Here is a 17,301-nt window from a genome sequence, read left to right as displayed (position 1 = left end):
GTTAGTATGTCCACAATCAGTGACAGATAGAGAACTCACTTATTAGAAGTGATCTGTCTCTGTGGGGCAGACATATGTCAACAGTCATACACTTGAGATGGCTGAAACTTTAGGAGTAAGAGCTGCTTTCTTATCAGTCTATCTATCCAAACTGGTTAGAAGTAACCCTGGGCGTCCGAATCGGCTACGCCCACGGAGTAGGCGTAGTGTTGCCTTCTACGCATTTTGCGTAGACAGCGTAGCCGGCAACACTACGCCCACTCCGTGTGCGTAGCCGATTCGGCCGCCACCCGCCTCCCTCCCGCCCTCCCCTACATACATTATTTAAGCAACTAACCTTAATAAAACAATTTTTAAAGCACTTACCATGTCCGGGGCTCTTCCGGGGCTCCCTCTTGGAATAGCGTCCCTTCCTGGATACCAATGCGCATGCGCGGCCTCCCGCGCATGCGCATTGGTATCCAGGACGACGCTATTCCAAGAGGGAGCCCCGGACGAGCCCCGGACACGGTAAGTGCTTTAAAATTGTTTTATTAAGGGTAGTTGCTTAAATAATGTATGTAGGGGAGAGCGGGAGGGAGGTGCGTAGTGGGGTTACGCGGAGTGCGGGAGTGGGCGTAGCTTCTCGCCCACTCCACGTAGCTCCGCGGAGCCCCACTACGCCCACTACGACCAGGGTTAGTTAGAAGGCCAGGAGTGAGGGAAAGGCAATCCTCTGGACACTTCATGAAAGATCTAATTTCAATTAAGCACAAAACACTTCCCTTAATTTGACATAATTGCCAAAATGGAATAGTCAGTTGGGCCCTTCTAGTGGATTGTGGCTGTGTCTTGAAAGAGAGTGTAATTGTACTACGAGACATGCCCACCTTCAAAAGAGTGTCTGATGGCGTTCCGACGAAGGTGGGATTCGAACCCACGCGTGCAGAGCACAATGGATTAGCAGTCCATCGCCTTAACCACTCGGCCACCTCGTCTGCCTTAGGTGACTATGTTTCATTTTTTAGGAAATTCTTACGATGTGCTAATTACAAATAATCATAAGTTTCTCCTAGACTGTGTCAGAACTGGCAAATATATGTGGTGTTCAATAGACAGAGCACATGATATAGCAGAATTATCAAATCTGTTCCATTAGGACTGTAGTTTTTAATAGTCATGATAACATGCTAGCATGTGAGTCGATCTTGCACAGTGAATAAGGGAGCAGTGCCAGTATCTACTTGGTCAGCTCTAGATGGCTCAACTGGGGAGGTATGAGAACAGTGAGCCCCAGAGGTGCAATCGGTTAGCGCGGATGCCGAGGTTGTGAGTTCGAGCCTCACCTGGAGCAGCTTACTGGTTTTTCATAAACCATTTCACTAAAAGTAAAGATTAAACTCAGGGGGAAGACGGCCCTTGCTAGAGAGTTTTTACTTCTTTTCAGGATCTGCGTGTCCGACTCTTCCAGGTGCAAATATCACAATCCTATTCGATGCTCCTTATAAACATTCCATGATGTGCCGTCTTGCATAGCATGCAAACACCACATCAGTGCATTTAAAAATACATTTGTAGAATAATAAATATGATGAAAACATTGTTGTCACGGGATAACCATATACTGAGGAGCTGCAAACAGTGCTGTATCAGCCACTTACAATAAAATTTAACTGAAAGACATATCAAAAGAAGAGCGTCATCATATTAATGTTTCTAGTCAACATAAGAGTTGCACCATAGCAGCTTATGGTGCTTTCTGCTCAGATTGTGCCTCCAATCCCACATTGATTTTTTAATTCTTTGCAGTTTAAAAAAACAATTCATGTTCAAAGTTAACTTTTTAAAACCATTCAACCTATTACATTTATTTCTCTAACTTGTGAATGTGGTCCATGTTCTCTTTTCCTCATCCCCATCACGATACTCCTTTTCCCGAAATCAGGTTCACTTCTTTATCCAGCCCACCCATCCAAGGTCACCAAATCTATGAAGCGATTCTGCTTTTTCTCACATTCTCTCTATGTACAAGATACCTTGTTTCATTTGAATGGACAGGAGGAGAGTCGGATATTTATGGTTAGTGGGGGTGGGGTTTTGAAGATTAACCTCATTTGACTAAGAGCCGGGGCATCTGGGAGGAAAAGTATTTTAAGGGGGATGAAGTTCACATCTCCTTGGTGAAATTTCTAGATCCTTATTTCATCCTTTCTGTGGATGCAGACTCAGTCGGAACAGAGGTCATAGTCCTCGCTCTGACTTTCAAAGGAACTTCAAATATGCATGGCTTATTTGGCTTTGCCCGGCAGGGCTTGCCCGGCGGGGTGAGAATGGCGTTTGTCAGGCGATCGGAAGGGGTGAGGCGATAGTTTATGGTTCAATGGTTTTCATGAAGTCTTCTTGATACGATGAAAGCAGGAAAGGGAAGCTTGTCAATAAGCAAACTTAAGACAAGGTGTGACTCCTAGAAAGAATGACTTGGAAACAACATACAGAAACTCACAAATAAAAAGGCCCTGATGAGGCTTGAACTCATGACCCCTGGTTTACAAGACCAGTGCTCTGCCACTGAGCTACAAGGCCAGCCTGCCTGCAGTATGTAAATCGCTTCATGTATTCTTACTGCGGTATGAAGATATCTATGATTTTGAGACTCTGTATGGAAATGCAGTTGCATTTGAATGTCTACATGCGTGCACAAATTGAAGAGCATGCTTAAGACACTTTTCTTGGAAGTAGGAAAAACTCCATTTTGATTTGAGAACATAAGAGTATTCACATTTATGACCATACTGATAGCTCTAGTTAGTATGTCCACAATCAGTGACAGATAGAGAACTCACTTATTAGAAGTGATCTGTCTCTGTGGGGCAGACATATGTCAACAGTCATACACTTGAGATGGCTGAAACTTTAGGAGTAAGAGCTGCTTTCTTATCAGTCTATCTATCCAAACTGGTTAGAAGTAACCCTGGGCGTCCGAATCGGCTACGCCCACGGAGTAGGCGTAGTGTTGCCTTCTACGCATTTTGCGTAGACAGCGTAGCCGGCAACACTACGCCCACTCCGTGTGTGTAGCCGATTCGGCCGCCACCCGCCTCCCTCCCGCCCTCCCCTACATACATTATTTAAGCAACTAACCTTAATAAAACAATTTTTAAAGCACTTACCATGTCCGGGGCTCTTCCGGGGCTCCCTCTTGGAATAGCGTCCTTTCCTGGATACCAATGCGCATGCGCGGCCTCCCGCGCATGCGCATTGGTATCCAGGACGACGCTATTCCAAGAGGGAGCCCCGGACGAGCCCCGGACACGGTAAGTGCTTTAAAATTGTTTTATTAAGGGTAGTTGCTTAAATAATGTATGTAGGGGAGAGCGGAGGGAGGTGCGTAGTGGGGCTAAGCGGAGTGCGGGAGTGGGCGTAGCTTCTCGCCCACTCCGCGTAGCTCCGCGGAGCCCCACTACGCCCACTACGACCAGGGTTAGTTAGAAGGCCAGGAGTGAGGGAAAGGCAATCCTCTGGACACTTCATGAAAGATCTAATTTCAATTAAGCACAAAACACTTCCCTTAATTTGACATAATTGCCAAAATGGAATAGTCAGTTGGGCCCTTCTAGTGGATTATGGCTGTGTCTTGAAAGAGAGTGTAATTGTACTACGAGACATGCCCACCTTCAAAAGAGTGTCTGATGGTATTCCGACGAAGGTGGGATTCGAACCCACGCGTGCAGAGCACAATGGATTAGCAGTCCATCGCCTTAACCACTCGGCCACCTCGTCTGCCTTAGGTGACTATGTTTCATTTTTTAGGAAATTCTTACGATGTGCTAATTACAAATAATCATAAGTTTCTCCTAGACTGTGTCAGAACTGGCAAATATATGTGGTGTTCAATAGACAGAGCACATGATATAGCAGAATTATCAAATCTGTTCCATTAGGACTGTAGTTTTTAATAGTCATGATAACATGCTAGCATGTGAGTCGATCTTGCACAGTGAATAAGGGAGCAGTGCCAGTATCTACTTGGTCAGCTCTAGATGGCTCAACTGGGGAGGTATGAGAGCAGTGAGCTCCAGTGGCGCAATCGGTTAGCGCGCGGTACTTATACAGCAGTACTTGCATTGAGGCATGCCGAGGTTGTGAGTTCGAGCCTCACCTGGAGCAGCTTACTGGTTTTTCATAAACCATTTCACTAAAACTAAAGATTAAACTCAGGGGAAAGACGGCCCTTGCTAGAGAGTTTTTACTTCTTTTCAGGATCTGCGTGTCCGACTCTTCCAGGTGCAAATATCACAATCCTATTCGATGCTCCTTATAAACATTCCATGATGTGCCGTCTTGCATAGCATGCAAACACCACATCAGTGCATTTAAAAATACATTTGTAGAATAATAAATATGATGAAAACATTGTTGTCACGGGATAACCATATACTGAGGAGCTGCAAACAGTGCTGTATCAGCTACTTACAGTAAAATTTAACTGAAAGACATATCAAAAGAAGAGCGTCATCATATTAATGTTTCTAGTCAACATAAGAGTTGCACCATAGCAGCTTATGGTGCTTTCTGCTCAGATTGTGCCTCCAATCCCACATTGATTTTTTTTATTCTTTGCAGTTTAAAAAAACAATTCATGCTCAAAGTTAACTTTTTAAAACCATTCAACCTAATATATTTATTTCTCTAACTTGTGAATGTGGTCCATGTTCTCTTTTCCTCATCCCCATCACGATACTCCTTTTCCCGAAATCAGGTTCACTTCTTTATCCAGCCCACCCATCCAAGGTCACCAAATCTATGAAGCGATTCTGCTTTTTCTCACATTCTCTCTATGTACAAGATACCTTGTATCATTTGAATGGACAGCAGGAGAGTCGGATATTTATGGTTAGTGGGGGTGGGGTTTTGAAGATTAACCTCATTTGACTAAGAGCCGGGGCATCTGGGAGGAAAAGTATTTTAAGGGGGATGAAGTTCACATCTCCTTGGTGAAATTTCTAGATCCTTATTTCATCCTTTCTGTGGATGCAGACTCAGTCGGAACAGAGGTCATAGTCCTCGCTCTGACTTTCAAAGGAACTTCAAATATGCATGGCTTATTTGGCTTTGCCCGGCAGGGCTTGCCCGGCGGGGTGAGAATGGCGTTTGTCAGGCGATCGGAAGGGGTGAGGCGATAGTTTATGGTTCAATGGTTTTCATGAAGTCTTCTTGATACGATGAAAGCAGGAAAGGGAAGCTTGTCAATAAGCAAACTTAAGACAAGGTGTGACTCCTAGAAAGAATGACTTGGAAACAACATACAGAAACTCACATATAAAAAGGCCCTGATGAGGCTTGAACTCATGACCCCTGGTTTACAAGACCAGTGCTCTGCCACTGAGCTACAAGGCCAGCCTGCCTGCAGTATGTAAATCGCTTCATGTATTCTTACTGCGGTATGAAGATATCTATGATTTTGAGACTCTGTATGGAAATGCAGTTGCATTTGAATGTCTACATGCATGCACAAATTGAAGAGCATGCTTAAGACACTTTTCTTGGAAGTAGGAAAAACTCCATTTTGATTTGAGAACATAAGAGTATTCACATTTATAACCATACTGATAGCTCTAGTTAGTATGTCCACAATCAGTGACAGATAGAGAACTCACTTATTAGAAGTGATCTGTCTCTGTGGGGCAGACATATGTCAACAGTCATACACTTGAGATGGCTGAAACTTTAGGAGTAAGAGCTGCTTTCTTATCAGTCTATCTATCCAAACTGGTTAGAAGTAACCCTGGGCGTCCGAATCGGCTACGCCCACGGAGTAGGCGTAGTGTTGCCTTCTACGCATTTTGCGTAGACAGCGTAGCCGGCAACACTACGCCCAATCCGTGTGCGTAGCCGATTCGGCCGCCACCCGCCTCCCTCCCGCCCTCCCCTACATACATTATTTAAGCAACTAACCTTAATAAAACAATTTTTAAAGCACTTACCATGTCCGGGGCTCTTCCGGGGCTCCCTCTTGGAATAGCGTCCCTTCCTGGATACCAATGCGCATGCGCGGCCTCCCGCGCATGCGCATTGGTATCCAGTACAACGCTATTCCAAGAGGGAGCCCCGGACGAGCCCCGGACACGGTAAGTGCTTTAAAATTGTTTTATTAAGGGTAGTTGCTTAAATAATGTATGTAGGGGAGAGCGGGAGGGAGGTGCGTAGTGGGGCTACGCGGAGTGCGGGAGTGGGCGTAGCTTCTCGCCCACTCCGCATAGCTCCGCGTAGCTCCGCGTAGCTCCGCGGAGCCCCACTACGCCCACTACGACCAGGGTTAGTTAGAAGGCCAGGAGTGAGGGAAAGGCAATCCTCTGGACACTTCATGAAAGATCTAATTTCAATTAAGCACAAAACACTTCCCTTAATTTGACATAATTGCCAAAATGGAATAGTCAGTTGGGCCCTTCTAGTGGATTATGGCTGTGTCTTGAAAGAGAGTGTAATTGTACTACGAGACATGCCCACCTTCAAAAGAGTGTCTGATGGCGTTCCGACGAAGGTGGGATTCGAACCCACGCGTGCAGAGCACAATGGATTAGCAGTCCATCGCCTTAACCACTCGGCCACCTCGTCTGCCTTAGGTGACTATGTTTCATTTTTTAGGAAATTCTTACGATGTGCTAATTACAAATAATCATAAGTTTCTCCTAGACTGTGTCAGAACTGGCAAATATATGTGGTGTTCAATAGACAGAGCACATGATATAGCAGAATTATCAAATCTGTTCCATTAGGACTGTAGTTTTTAATAGTCATGATAACATGCTAGCATGTGAGTCGATCTTGCACAGTGAATAAGGGAGCAGTGCCAGTATCTACTTGGTCAGCTCTAGATGGCTCAACTGGGGAGGTATGAGAACAGTGAGCCCCAGAGGTGCAATCGGTTAGCGCGCGGTACTTATACAGCAGTACTTGCATTGAGGCATGCCGAGGTTGTGAGTTCGAGCCTCACCTGGAGCAGCTTACTGGTTTTTCATAAACCATTTCACTAAAAGTAAAGATTAAACTCAGGGGGAAGACGGCCCTTGCTAGAGAGTTTTTACTTCTTTTCAGGATCTGCGTGTCCGACTCTTCCAGGTGCAAATATCACAATCCTATTCGATGCTCCTTATAAACATTCCATGATGTGCCGTCTTGCATAGCATGCAAACACCACATCAGTGCATTTAAAAATACATTTGTAGAATAATAAATATGATGAAAACATTGTTGTCACGGGATAACCATATACTGAGGAGCTGCAAACAGTGCTGTATCAGCCACTTACAATAAAATTTAACTGAAAGACATATCAAAAGAAGAGCGTCATCATATTAATGTTTCTAGTCAACATAAGAGTTGCACCATAGCAGCTTATGGTGCTTTCTGCTCAGATTGTGCCTCCAATCCCACATTGATTTTTTAATTCTTTGCAGTTTAAAAAAACAATTCATGTTCAAAGTTAACTTTTTAAAACCATTCAACCTATTACATTTATTTGTCTAACTTGTGAATGTGGTCCATGTTCTCTTTTCCTCATCCCCATCACGATACTCCTTTTCCCGAAATCAGGTTCACTTCTTTATCCAGCCCACCCATCCAAGGTCACCAAATCTATGAAGCGATTCTGCTTTTTCTCACATTCTCTCTATGTACAAGATACCTTGTTTCATTTGAATGGACAGGAGGAGAGTCGGATATTTATGGTTAGTGGGGGTGGGGTTTTGAAGATTAACCTCATTTGACTAAGAGCCGGGGCATCTGGGAGGAAAAGTATTTTAAGGGGGATGAAGTTCACATCTCCTTGGTGAAATTTCTAGATCCTTATTTCATCCTTTCTGTGGATGCAGACTCAGTCGGAACAGAGGTCATAGTCCTCGCTCTGACTTTCAAAGGAACTTCAAATATGCATGGCTTATTTGGCTTTGCCCGGCAGGGCTTGCCCGGCGGGGTGAGAATGGCGTTTGTCAGGCATTCGTCAGGCGATCGGAAGGGGTGAGGCGATAGTTTATGGTTCAATGGTTTTCATGAAGTCTTCTTGATACGATGAAAGCAGGAAAGGGAAGCTTGTCAATAAGCAAACTTAAGACAAGGTGTGACTCCTAGAAAGAATGACTTGGAAACAACATACAGAAACTCACAAATAAAAAGGCCCTGATGAGGCTTGAACTCATGACCCCTGGTTTACAAGACCAGTGCTCTGCCACTGAGCTACAAGGCCAGCCTGCCTGCAGTATGTAAATCGCTTCATGTATTCTTACTGCGGTATGAAGATATCTATGATTTTGAGACTCTGTATGGAAATGCAGTTGCATTTGAATGTCTACATGCGTGCACAAATTGAAGAGCATGCTTAAGACACTTTTCTTGGAAGTAGGAAAAACTCCATTTTGATTTGAGAACATAAGAGTATTCACATTTATGACCATACTGATAGCTCTAGTTAGTATGTCCACAATCAGTGACAGATAGAGAACTCACTTATTAGAAGTGATCTGTCTCTGTGGGGCAGACATATGTCAACAGTCATACACTTGAGATGGCTGAAACTTTAGGAGTAAGAGCTGCTTTCTTATCAGTCTATCTATCCAAACTGGTTAGAAGTAACCCTGGGCGTCCGAATCGGCTACGCCCACGGAGTAGGCGTAGTGTTGCCTTCTACGCATTTTGCGTAGACAGCGTAGCCGGCAACACTACGCCCACTCCGTGTGTGTAGCCGATTCGGCCGCCACCCGCCTCCCTCCCGCCCTCCCCTACATACATTATTTAAGCAACTAACCTTAATAAAACAATTTTTAAAGCACTTACCATGTCCGGGGCTCTTCCGGGGCTCCCTCTTGGAATAGCGTCCTTTCCTGGATACCAATGCGCATGCGCGGCCTCCCGCGCATGCGCATTGGTATCCAGGACGACGCTATTCCAAGAGGGAGCCCCGGACGAGCCCCGGACACGGTAAGTGCTTTAAAATTGTTTTATTAAGGGTAGTTGCTTAAATAATGTATGTAGGGGAGAGCGGAGGGAGGTGCGTAGTGGGGCTAAGCGGAGTGCGGGAGTGGGCGTAGCTTCTCGCCCACTCCGCGTAGCTCCGCGGAGCCCCACTACGCCCACTACGACCAGGGTTAGTTAGAAGGCCAGGAGTGAGGGAAAGGCAATCCTCTGGACACTTCATGAAAGATCTAATTTCAATTAAGCACAAAACACTTCCCTTAATTTGACATAATTGCCAAAATGGAATAGTCAGTTGGGCCCTTCTAGTGGATTATGGCTGTGTCTTGAAAGAGAGTGTAATTGTACTACGAGACATGCCCACCTTCAAAAGAGTGTCTGATGGTATTCCGACGAAGGTGGGATTCGAACCCACGCGTGCAGAGCACAATGGATTAGCAGTCCATCGCCTTAACCACTCGGCCACCTCGTCTGCCTTAGGTGACTATGTTTCATTTTTTAGGAAATTCTTACGATGTGCTAATTACAAATAATCATAAGTTTCTCCTAGACTGTGTCAGAACTGGCAAATATATGTGGTGTTCAATAGACAGAGCACATGATATAGCAGAATTATCAAATCTGTTCCATTAGGACTGTAGTTTTTAATAGTCATGATAACATGCTAGCATGTGAGTCGATCTTGCACAGTGAATAAGGGAGCAGTGCCAGTATCTACTTGGTCAGCTCTAGATGGCTCAACTGGGGAGGTATGAGAGCAGTGAGCTCCAGTGGCGCAATCGGTTAGCGCGCGGTACTTATACAGCAGTACTTGCATTGAGGCATGCCGAGGTTGTGAGTTCGAGCCTCACCTGGAGCAGCTTACTGGTTTTTCATAAACCATTTCACTAAAACTAAAGATTAAACTCAGGGGAAAGACGGCCCTTGCTAGAGAGTTTTTACTTCTTTTCAGGATCTGCGTGTCCGACTCTTCCAGGTGCAAATATCACAATCCTATTCGATGCTCCTTATAAACATTCCATGATGTGCCGTCTTGCATAGCATGCAAACACCACATCAGTGCATTTAAAAATACATTTGTAGAATAATAAATATGATGAAAACATTGTTGTCACGGGATAACCATATACTGAGGAGCTGCAAACAGTGCTGTATCAGCTACTTACAGTAAAATTTAACTGAAAGACATATCAAAAGAAGAGCGTCATCATATTAATGTTTCTAGTCAACATAAGAGTTGCACCATAGCAGCTTATGGTGCTTTCTGCTCAGATTGTGCCTCCAATCCCACATTGATTTTTTTTATTCTTTGCAGTTTAAAAAAACAATTCATGCTCAAAGTTAACTTTTTAAAACCATTCAACCTAATATATTTATTTCTCTAACTTGTGAATGTGGTCCATGTTCTCTTTTCCTCATCCCCATCACGATACTCCTTTTCCCGAAATCAGGTTCACTTCTTTATCCAGCCCACCCATCCAAGGTCACCAAATCTATGAAGCGATTCTGCTTTTTCTCACATTCTCTCTATGTACAAGATACCTTGTATCATTTGAATGGACAGCAGGAGAGTCGGATATTTATGGTTAGTGGGGGTGGGGTTTTGAAGATTAACCTCATTTGACTAAGAGCCGGGGCATCTGGGAGGAAAAGTATTTTAAGGGGGATGAAGTTCACATCTCCTTGGTGAAATTTCTAGATCCTTATTTCATCCTTTCTGTGGATGCAGACTCAGTCGGAACAGAGGTCATAGTCCTCGCTCTGACTTTCAAAGGAACTTCAAATTTGCATGGCTTATTTGGCTTTGCCCGGCAGGGCTTGCCCGGCGGGGTGAGAATGGCGTTTGTCAGGCGTTCGTCAGGCGATCGGAAGGGGTGAGGCGATAGTTTATGGTTCAATGGTTTTCATGAAGTCTTCTTGATACGATGAAAGCAGGAAAGGGAAGCTTGTCAATAAGCAAACTTAAGACAAGGTGTGACTCCTAGAAAGAATGACTTGGAAACAACATACAGAAACTCACATATAAAAAGGCCCTGATGAGGCTTGAACTCATGACCCCTGGTTTACAAGACCAGTGCTCTGCCACTGAGCTACAAGGCCAGCCTGCCTGCAGTATGTAAATCGCTTCATGTATTCTTACTGCGGTATGAAGATATCTATGATTTTGAGACTCTGTATGGAAATGCAGTTGCATTTGAATGTCTACATGCGTGCACAAATTGAAGAGCATGCTTAAGACACTTTTCTTGGAAGTAGGAAAAACTCCATTTTGATTTGAGAACATAAGAGTATTCACATTTATGACCATACTGATAGCTCTAGTTAGTATGTCCACAATCAGTGACAGATAGAGAACTCACTTATTAGAAGTGATCTGTCTCTGTGGGGCAGACATATGTCAACAGTCATACACTTGAGATGGCTGAAACTTTAGGAGTAAGAGCTGCTTTCTTATCAGTCTATCTATCCAAACTGGTTAGAAGTAACCCCGGGCGTCCGAATCGGCTACGCCCACGGAGTAGGCGTAGTGTTGCCTTCTACGCATTTTGCGTAGACAGCGTAGCCGGCAACACTACTCCCACTCCGTGTGCGTAGCCGATTCGGCCGCCACCCGCCTCCCTCCCGCCCTCCCCTACATACATTATTTAAGCAACTAACCTTAATAAAACAATTTTTAAAGCACTTACCATGTCCGGGGCTCTTCCGGGGCTCCCTCTTGGAATAGCGTCCCTTCCTGGATACCAATGCGCATGCGCGGCCTCCCGCGCATGCACATTGGTATCCAGGACGACGCTATTCCAAGAGGGAGCCCCGGACGAGCCCCGGACACGGTAAGTGCTTTAAAATTGTTTTATTAAGGGTAGTTGCTTAAATAATGTATGTAGGGGAGAGCGGGAGGGAGGTGCGTAGTGGGGCTACGCGGAGTGCGGGAGTGGGCGTAGCTTCTCGCCCACTCCGCGTAGCTCCGCGGAGCCCCACTACGCCCACTACGACCAGGGTTAGTTAGAAGGCCAGGAGTGAGGGAAAGGCAATCCTCTGGACACTTCATGAAAGATCTAATTTCAATTAAGCACAAAACACTTCCCTTAATTTGACATAATTGCCAAAATGGAATAGTCAGTTGGGCCCTTCTAGTGGATTATGGCTGTGTCTTGAAAGAGAGTGTAATTGTACTACGAGACATGCCCACCTTCAAAAGAGTGTCTGATGGCGTTCCGACGAAGGTGGGATTCGAACCCACGCGTGCAGAGCACAATGGATTAGCAGTCCATCGCCTTAACCACTCGGCCACCTCGTCTGCCTTAGGTGACTATGTTTCATTTTTTAGGAAATTCTTACGATGTGCTAATTACAAATAATCATAAGTTTCTCCTAGACTGTGTCAGAACTGGCAAATATATGTGGTGTTCAATAGACAGAGCACATGATATAGCAGAATTATCAAATCTGTTCCATTAGGACTGTAGTTTTTAATAGTCATGATAACATGCTAGCATGTGAGTCGATCTTGCACAGTGAATAAGGGAGCAGTGCCAGTATCTACTTGGTCAGCTCTAGATGGCTCAACTGGGGAGGTATGAGAACAGTGAGCTCCAGTGGCGCAATCGGTTAGCGCGCGGTAGTTATACAGCAGTACTTGCATTGAGGCATGCCGAGGTTGTGAGTTCGAGCCTCACCTGGAGCAGCTTACTGGTTTTTCATAAACCATTTCACTAAAACTAAAGATTAAACTCAGGGGAAAGACGGCCCTTGCTAGAGAGTTTTTACTTCTTTTCAGGATCTGCGTGTCCGACTCTTCCAGGTGCAAATATCACAATCCTATTCGATGCTCCTTATAAACATTCCATGATGTGCCGTCTTGCATAGCATGCAAACACCACATCAGTGCATTTAAAAATACATTTGTAGAATAATAAATATGATGAAAACATTGTTGTCACTGGATAACCATATACTGAGGAGCTGCAAACAGTGCTGTATCAGCTACTTACAGTAAAATTTAACTGAAAGACATATCAAAAGAAGAGCATCATCATATTAATGTTTCTAGTCAACATAAGAAGTGCACCATAGCAGCTTATGGTGCTTTCTGCTCAGATTGTGCCTCCAATCCCACATTGATTTTTTTTATTCTTTGCAGTTTAAAAAAACAATTCATGCTCAAAGTTAACTTTTTAAAACCATTCAACCTAATATATTTATTTCTCTAACTTGTGAATGTGGTCCATGTTCTCTTTTCCTCATCCCCATCACGATACTCCTTTTCCCGAAATCAGGTTCACTTCTTTATCCAGCCCACCCATCCAAGGTCACCAAATCTATGAAGCGATTCTGCTTTTTCTCACATTCTCTCTATGTACAAGATACCTTGTATCATTTGAATGGACAGCAGGAGAGTCGGATATTTATGGTTAGTGGGGGTGGGGTTTTGAAGATTAACCTCATTTGACTAAGAGCCGGGGCATCTGGGAGGAAAAGTATTTTAAGGGGGATGAAGTTCACATCTCCTTGGTGAAATTTCTAGATCCTTATTTCATCCTTTCTGTGGATGCAGACTCAGTCGGAACAGAGGTCATAGTCCTCGCTCTGAGTTTCAAAGGAACTTCAAATATGCATGGCTTATTTGGCTTTGCCCGGCGGGGTGAGAATGGCGTTTGTCAGGCGTTCGTCAGGCGATCGGAAGGGTTGAGGCGATAGTTTATGGTTCAATGGTTTTCATGAAGTCTTCTTGATACGATGAAAGCAGGAAAGGGAAGCTTGTCAATAAGCAAACTTAAGACAAGGTGTGACTCCTAGAAAGAATGACTTGGAAACAACATACAGAAACTCACATATAAAAAGGCCCTGATGAGGCTTGAACTCATGACCCCTGGTTTACAAGACCAGTGCTCTGCCACTGAGCTACAAGGCCAGCCTGCCTGCAGTATGTAAATCGCTTCATGTATTCTTACTGCGGTATGAAGATATCTATGATTTTGAGACTCTGTATGGAAATGCAGTTGCATTTGAATGTCTACATGCGTGCACAAATTGAAGAGCATGCTTAAGACACTTTTCTTGGAAGTAGGAAAAACTCCATTTTGATTTGAGAACATAAGAGTATTCACATTTATGACCATACTGATAGCTCTAGTTAGTATGTCCACAATCAGTGACAGATAGAGAACTCACTTATTAGAAGTGATCTGTCTCTGTGGGGCAGACATATGTCAACAGTCATACACTTGAGATGGCTGAAACTTTAGGAGTAAGAGCTGCTTTCTTATCAGTCTATCTATCCAAACTGGTTAGAAGTAACCCTGGGCGTCCGAATCGGCTACGCCCACGGAGTAGGCGTAGTGTTGCCTTCTACGCATTTTGCGTAGACAGAATAGCCGGCAACACTACGCCCACTCCGTGAGCGTAGCCGATTCGGCCGCCACCCGCCTCCCTCCCGCCCTCCCCTACATACATTATTTAAGCAACTAACCTTAATAAAACAATTTTTAAAGCACTTACCATGTCCGGGGCTCTTCCGGGGCTCCCTCTTGGAATAGCGTCCCTTCCTGGATACCAATGCGCATGCGCGGCCTCCCGCGCATGGGCATTGGTATCCAGGACGACGCTATTCCAAGAGGGAGCCCCGGACGAGCCCCGGACACGGTAAGTGCTTTAAAATTGTTTTATTAAGGGTAGTTGCTTAAATAATGTATGTAGGGGAGAGCGGGAGGGAGGTGCGTAGTGGGGCTACGCGGAGTGCGGGAGTGGGCGTAGCTTCTCGCCCACTCCGCGTAGCTCCGCGGAGTCCCACTACGCCCACTACGACCAGGGTTAGTTAGAAGGCCAAGAGTGAGGGAAAGGCAATCCTCTGGACACTTCATGAAAGATCTAATTTCAATTAAGCACAAAACACTTTCCTTAATTTGACATAATTGCCAAAATGGAATAGTCAGTTGGGCCCTTCTAGTGGATTATGGCTGTGTCTTGAAAGAGAGTGTAATTGTACTACGAGACATGCCCACCTTCAAAAGAGTGTCTGATGGCATTCCGACGAAGGTGGGATTTGAACCCATGTGTGCAGAGCACAATGGATTAGCAGTCCATCGCCTTAACCACTCGGCCACCTCGTCTGCCTTAGGTGACTATGTTTCATTTTTTAGGAAATTCTTACGATGTGCTAATTACAAATAATCATAAGTTTCTCCTAGACTGTGTCAGAACTGGCAAATATATGTGGTGTTCAATAGACAGAGCACATGATATAGCAGAATTATCAAATCTGTTCCATTAGGACTGTAGTTTTTAATAGTCATGATAACATGCTAGCATGTGAGTCGATCTTGCACAGTGAATAAGGGAGCAGTGCCAGTATCTACTTGGTCAGCTCTAGATGGCTCAACTGGGGAGGTATGAGAACAGTGAGCTCCAGTGGCGCAATCGGTTAGCGCGCGGTGCTTATACAGCAGTACTTGCATTGAGGCGTGCCGAGGTTGTGAGTTTGAGCCTCACCTGGAGCAGCTTACTGGTTTTTCATAAACCATTTCACTAAAACTAAAGATTAAACTCAGGGGAAAGACGGCCCTTGCTAGAGAGTTTTTACTTCTTTTCAGGATCTGCGTGTCCGACTCTTCCAGGTGCAAATATCACAATCCTATTCGATGCTCCTTATAAACATTCCATGATGTGCCGTCTTGCATAGCATGCAAACACCACATCAGTGCATTTAAAAATACATTTGTAGAATAATAAATATGATGAAAACATTGTTGTCACGGGATAACCATATACTGAGGAGCTGCAAACAGTGCTGTATCAGCTACTTACAGTAAAATTTAACTGAAAGACATATCAAAAGAAGAGCGTCATCATATTAATGTTTCTAGTCAACATAAGAGTTGCACCATAGCAGCTTATGGTGCTTTCTGCTCAGATTGTGCCTCCAATCCCACATTGTTTTTTTTTATTCTTTGCAGTTTAAAAAAACAATTCATGCTCAAAGTTAACTTTTTAAAACCATTCAACCTAATATATTTATTTCTCTAACTTGTGAATGTGGTCCATGTTCTCTTTTCCTCATCCCCATCACGATACTCCTTTTCCCGAAATCAGGTTCACTTCTTTATCCAGCCCACCCATCCAAGGTCACCAAATCTATGAAGCGATTCTGCTTTTTCTCACATTCTCTCTATGTACAAGATACCTTGTATCATTTGAATGGACAGCAGGAGAGTCGGATATTTATGGTTAGTGGGGGTGGGGGTTTGAAGATTAACCTCATTTGACTAAGAGCCGGGGCATCTGGGAGGAAAAGTATTTTAAGGGGGATGAAGTTCACATCTCCTTGGTGAAATTTCTAGATCCCTATTTAATCCTTTCTGTGGATGCAGACTCAGTCGGAACAGAGGTCATAGTCCTCGCTCTGACTTTCAAAGGAACTTCAAATATGCATGGCTTATTTGGCTTTGCCCGGCAGGGCTTGCCCGGCGGGGTGAGAATGGCGTTTGTCAGGCGTTCGTTCGTCAGGCGATCGGAAGGGGTGAGGCGATAGTTTATGGTTCAATGGTTTTCATGAAGTCTTCTTGATACGATGAAAGCAGGAAAGGGAAGCTTGTCAATAAGCAAACTTAAGACAAGGTGTGACTCCTAGAAAGAATGACTTGGAAACAACATACAGAAACTCACATATAAAAAGGCCCTGATGAGGCTTGAACTCATGACCCCTGGTTTACAAGACCAGTGCTCTGCCACTGAGCTACAAGGCCAGCCTGCCTGCAGTATGTAAATCGCTTCATGTATTCTTACTGCGGTATGAAGATATCTATGATTTTGAGACTCTGTATGGAAATGCAGTTGCATTTGAATGTCTACATGCGTGCACAAATTGAAGAGCATGCTTAAGACACTTTTCTTGGAAGTAGGAAAAACTCCATTTTGATTTGAGAACATAAGAGTATTCACATTTATGACCATACTGATAGCTCTAGTTAGTATGTCCACAATCAGTGACAGATAGAGAACTCACTTATTAGAAGTGATCTGTCTCTGTGGGGCAGACATATGTCAACAGTCATACACTTGAGATGGCTGAAACTTTAGGAGTAAGAGCTGCTTTCTTATCAGTCTATCTATCCAAACTGGTTAGAAGTAACCCTGGGCGTCCGAATCGGCTACGCCCACGGAGTAGGCGTAGTGTTGCCTTCTACGCATTTTGCGTAGACAGCGTAGCCGGCAACACTACGCCCACTCCGTGTGCGTAGCCAATTCGGCCGCCACCCGCCTCCCTCCCGCCCTCCCCTACATACATTATTTAAGCAACTAACCTTAATAAAACAATTTTTAAAGCACTTACCATGTCCGGGGCTCTTCCGGGGCTCC

At 44.5% G+C, this 17,301-nt stretch overlaps 15 non-coding genes across 15 annotated transcripts; 3 read left to right on the top strand and 12 right to left on the bottom strand.

The window, feature by feature from the left end:
- Nucleotides 1–895: 895 nt before the first annotated feature.
- TRNAS-GCU (transfer RNA serine (anticodon GCU)) lies at nucleotides 896–977 on the bottom strand. The gene has a single exon. It is a non-coding gene; the product is annotated as a tRNA-Ser (tRNA).
- Nucleotides 978–2,490: 1,513 nt separating this feature from the next.
- TRNAT-UGU (transfer RNA threonine (anticodon UGU)) lies at nucleotides 2,491–2,562 on the bottom strand. The gene has a single exon. It is a non-coding gene; the product is annotated as a tRNA-Thr (tRNA).
- Nucleotides 2,563–3,677: 1,115 nt separating this feature from the next.
- Nucleotides 3,678–3,759, bottom strand: TRNAS-GCU (transfer RNA serine (anticodon GCU)). Its single transcript has one exon. It is a non-coding gene; the product is annotated as a tRNA-Ser (tRNA).
- Nucleotides 3,760–4,051: 292 nt separating this feature from the next.
- Nucleotides 4,052–4,146, top strand: TRNAI-UAU (transfer RNA isoleucine (anticodon UAU)). Its single transcript has 2 exons — nucleotides 4,052–4,089; nucleotides 4,111–4,146. It is a non-coding gene; the product is annotated as a tRNA-Ile (tRNA).
- A 1,158-nt stretch (nucleotides 4,147–5,304) lies between these two features.
- Nucleotides 5,305–5,376, bottom strand: TRNAT-UGU (transfer RNA threonine (anticodon UGU)). Its single transcript has one exon. It is a non-coding gene; the product is annotated as a tRNA-Thr (tRNA).
- A 1,136-nt stretch (nucleotides 5,377–6,512) lies between these two features.
- Nucleotides 6,513–6,594, bottom strand: TRNAS-GCU (transfer RNA serine (anticodon GCU)). Its single transcript has one exon. It is a non-coding gene; the product is annotated as a tRNA-Ser (tRNA).
- Nucleotides 6,595–8,149: 1,555 nt separating this feature from the next.
- Nucleotides 8,150–8,221, bottom strand: TRNAT-UGU (transfer RNA threonine (anticodon UGU)). Its single transcript has one exon. It is a non-coding gene; the product is annotated as a tRNA-Thr (tRNA).
- A 1,115-nt stretch (nucleotides 8,222–9,336) lies between these two features.
- TRNAS-GCU (transfer RNA serine (anticodon GCU)) lies at nucleotides 9,337–9,418 on the bottom strand. Its single transcript has one exon. It is a non-coding gene; the product is annotated as a tRNA-Ser (tRNA).
- A 292-nt stretch (nucleotides 9,419–9,710) lies between these two features.
- Nucleotides 9,711–9,805, top strand: TRNAI-UAU (transfer RNA isoleucine (anticodon UAU)). Its single transcript has 2 exons — nucleotides 9,711–9,748; nucleotides 9,770–9,805. It is a non-coding gene; the product is annotated as a tRNA-Ile (tRNA).
- Nucleotides 9,806–10,974: 1,169 nt separating this feature from the next.
- TRNAT-UGU (transfer RNA threonine (anticodon UGU)) lies at nucleotides 10,975–11,046 on the bottom strand. The gene has a single exon. It is a non-coding gene; the product is annotated as a tRNA-Thr (tRNA).
- Nucleotides 11,047–12,162: 1,116 nt separating this feature from the next.
- Nucleotides 12,163–12,244, bottom strand: TRNAS-GCU (transfer RNA serine (anticodon GCU)). The gene has a single exon. It is a non-coding gene; the product is annotated as a tRNA-Ser (tRNA).
- A 292-nt stretch (nucleotides 12,245–12,536) lies between these two features.
- TRNAI-UAU (transfer RNA isoleucine (anticodon UAU)) lies at nucleotides 12,537–12,631 on the top strand. Its single transcript has 2 exons — nucleotides 12,537–12,574; nucleotides 12,596–12,631. It is a non-coding gene; the product is annotated as a tRNA-Ile (tRNA).
- A 1,155-nt stretch (nucleotides 12,632–13,786) lies between these two features.
- TRNAT-UGU (transfer RNA threonine (anticodon UGU)) lies at nucleotides 13,787–13,858 on the bottom strand. The gene has a single exon. It is a non-coding gene; the product is annotated as a tRNA-Thr (tRNA).
- Nucleotides 13,859–14,974: 1,116 nt separating this feature from the next.
- Nucleotides 14,975–15,056, bottom strand: TRNAS-GCU (transfer RNA serine (anticodon GCU)). The gene has a single exon. It is a non-coding gene; the product is annotated as a tRNA-Ser (tRNA).
- A 1,560-nt stretch (nucleotides 15,057–16,616) lies between these two features.
- Nucleotides 16,617–16,688, bottom strand: TRNAT-UGU (transfer RNA threonine (anticodon UGU)). Its single transcript has one exon. It is a non-coding gene; the product is annotated as a tRNA-Thr (tRNA).
- Between the last annotated feature and the right edge of the window lie 613 nt (nucleotides 16,689–17,301).

This window comes from Lissotriton helveticus, chromosome 5_1 (genome assembly GCF_964261635.1).
Source record: "Lissotriton helveticus chromosome 5_1, aLisHel1.1, whole genome shotgun sequence".
NCBI lineage: Eukaryota > Metazoa > Chordata > Amphibia > Caudata > Salamandridae > Lissotriton > Lissotriton helveticus.
Note: the sequence above shows the minus strand (reverse complement) of the source record. Positions and strands in the feature narration are given on the sequence as shown.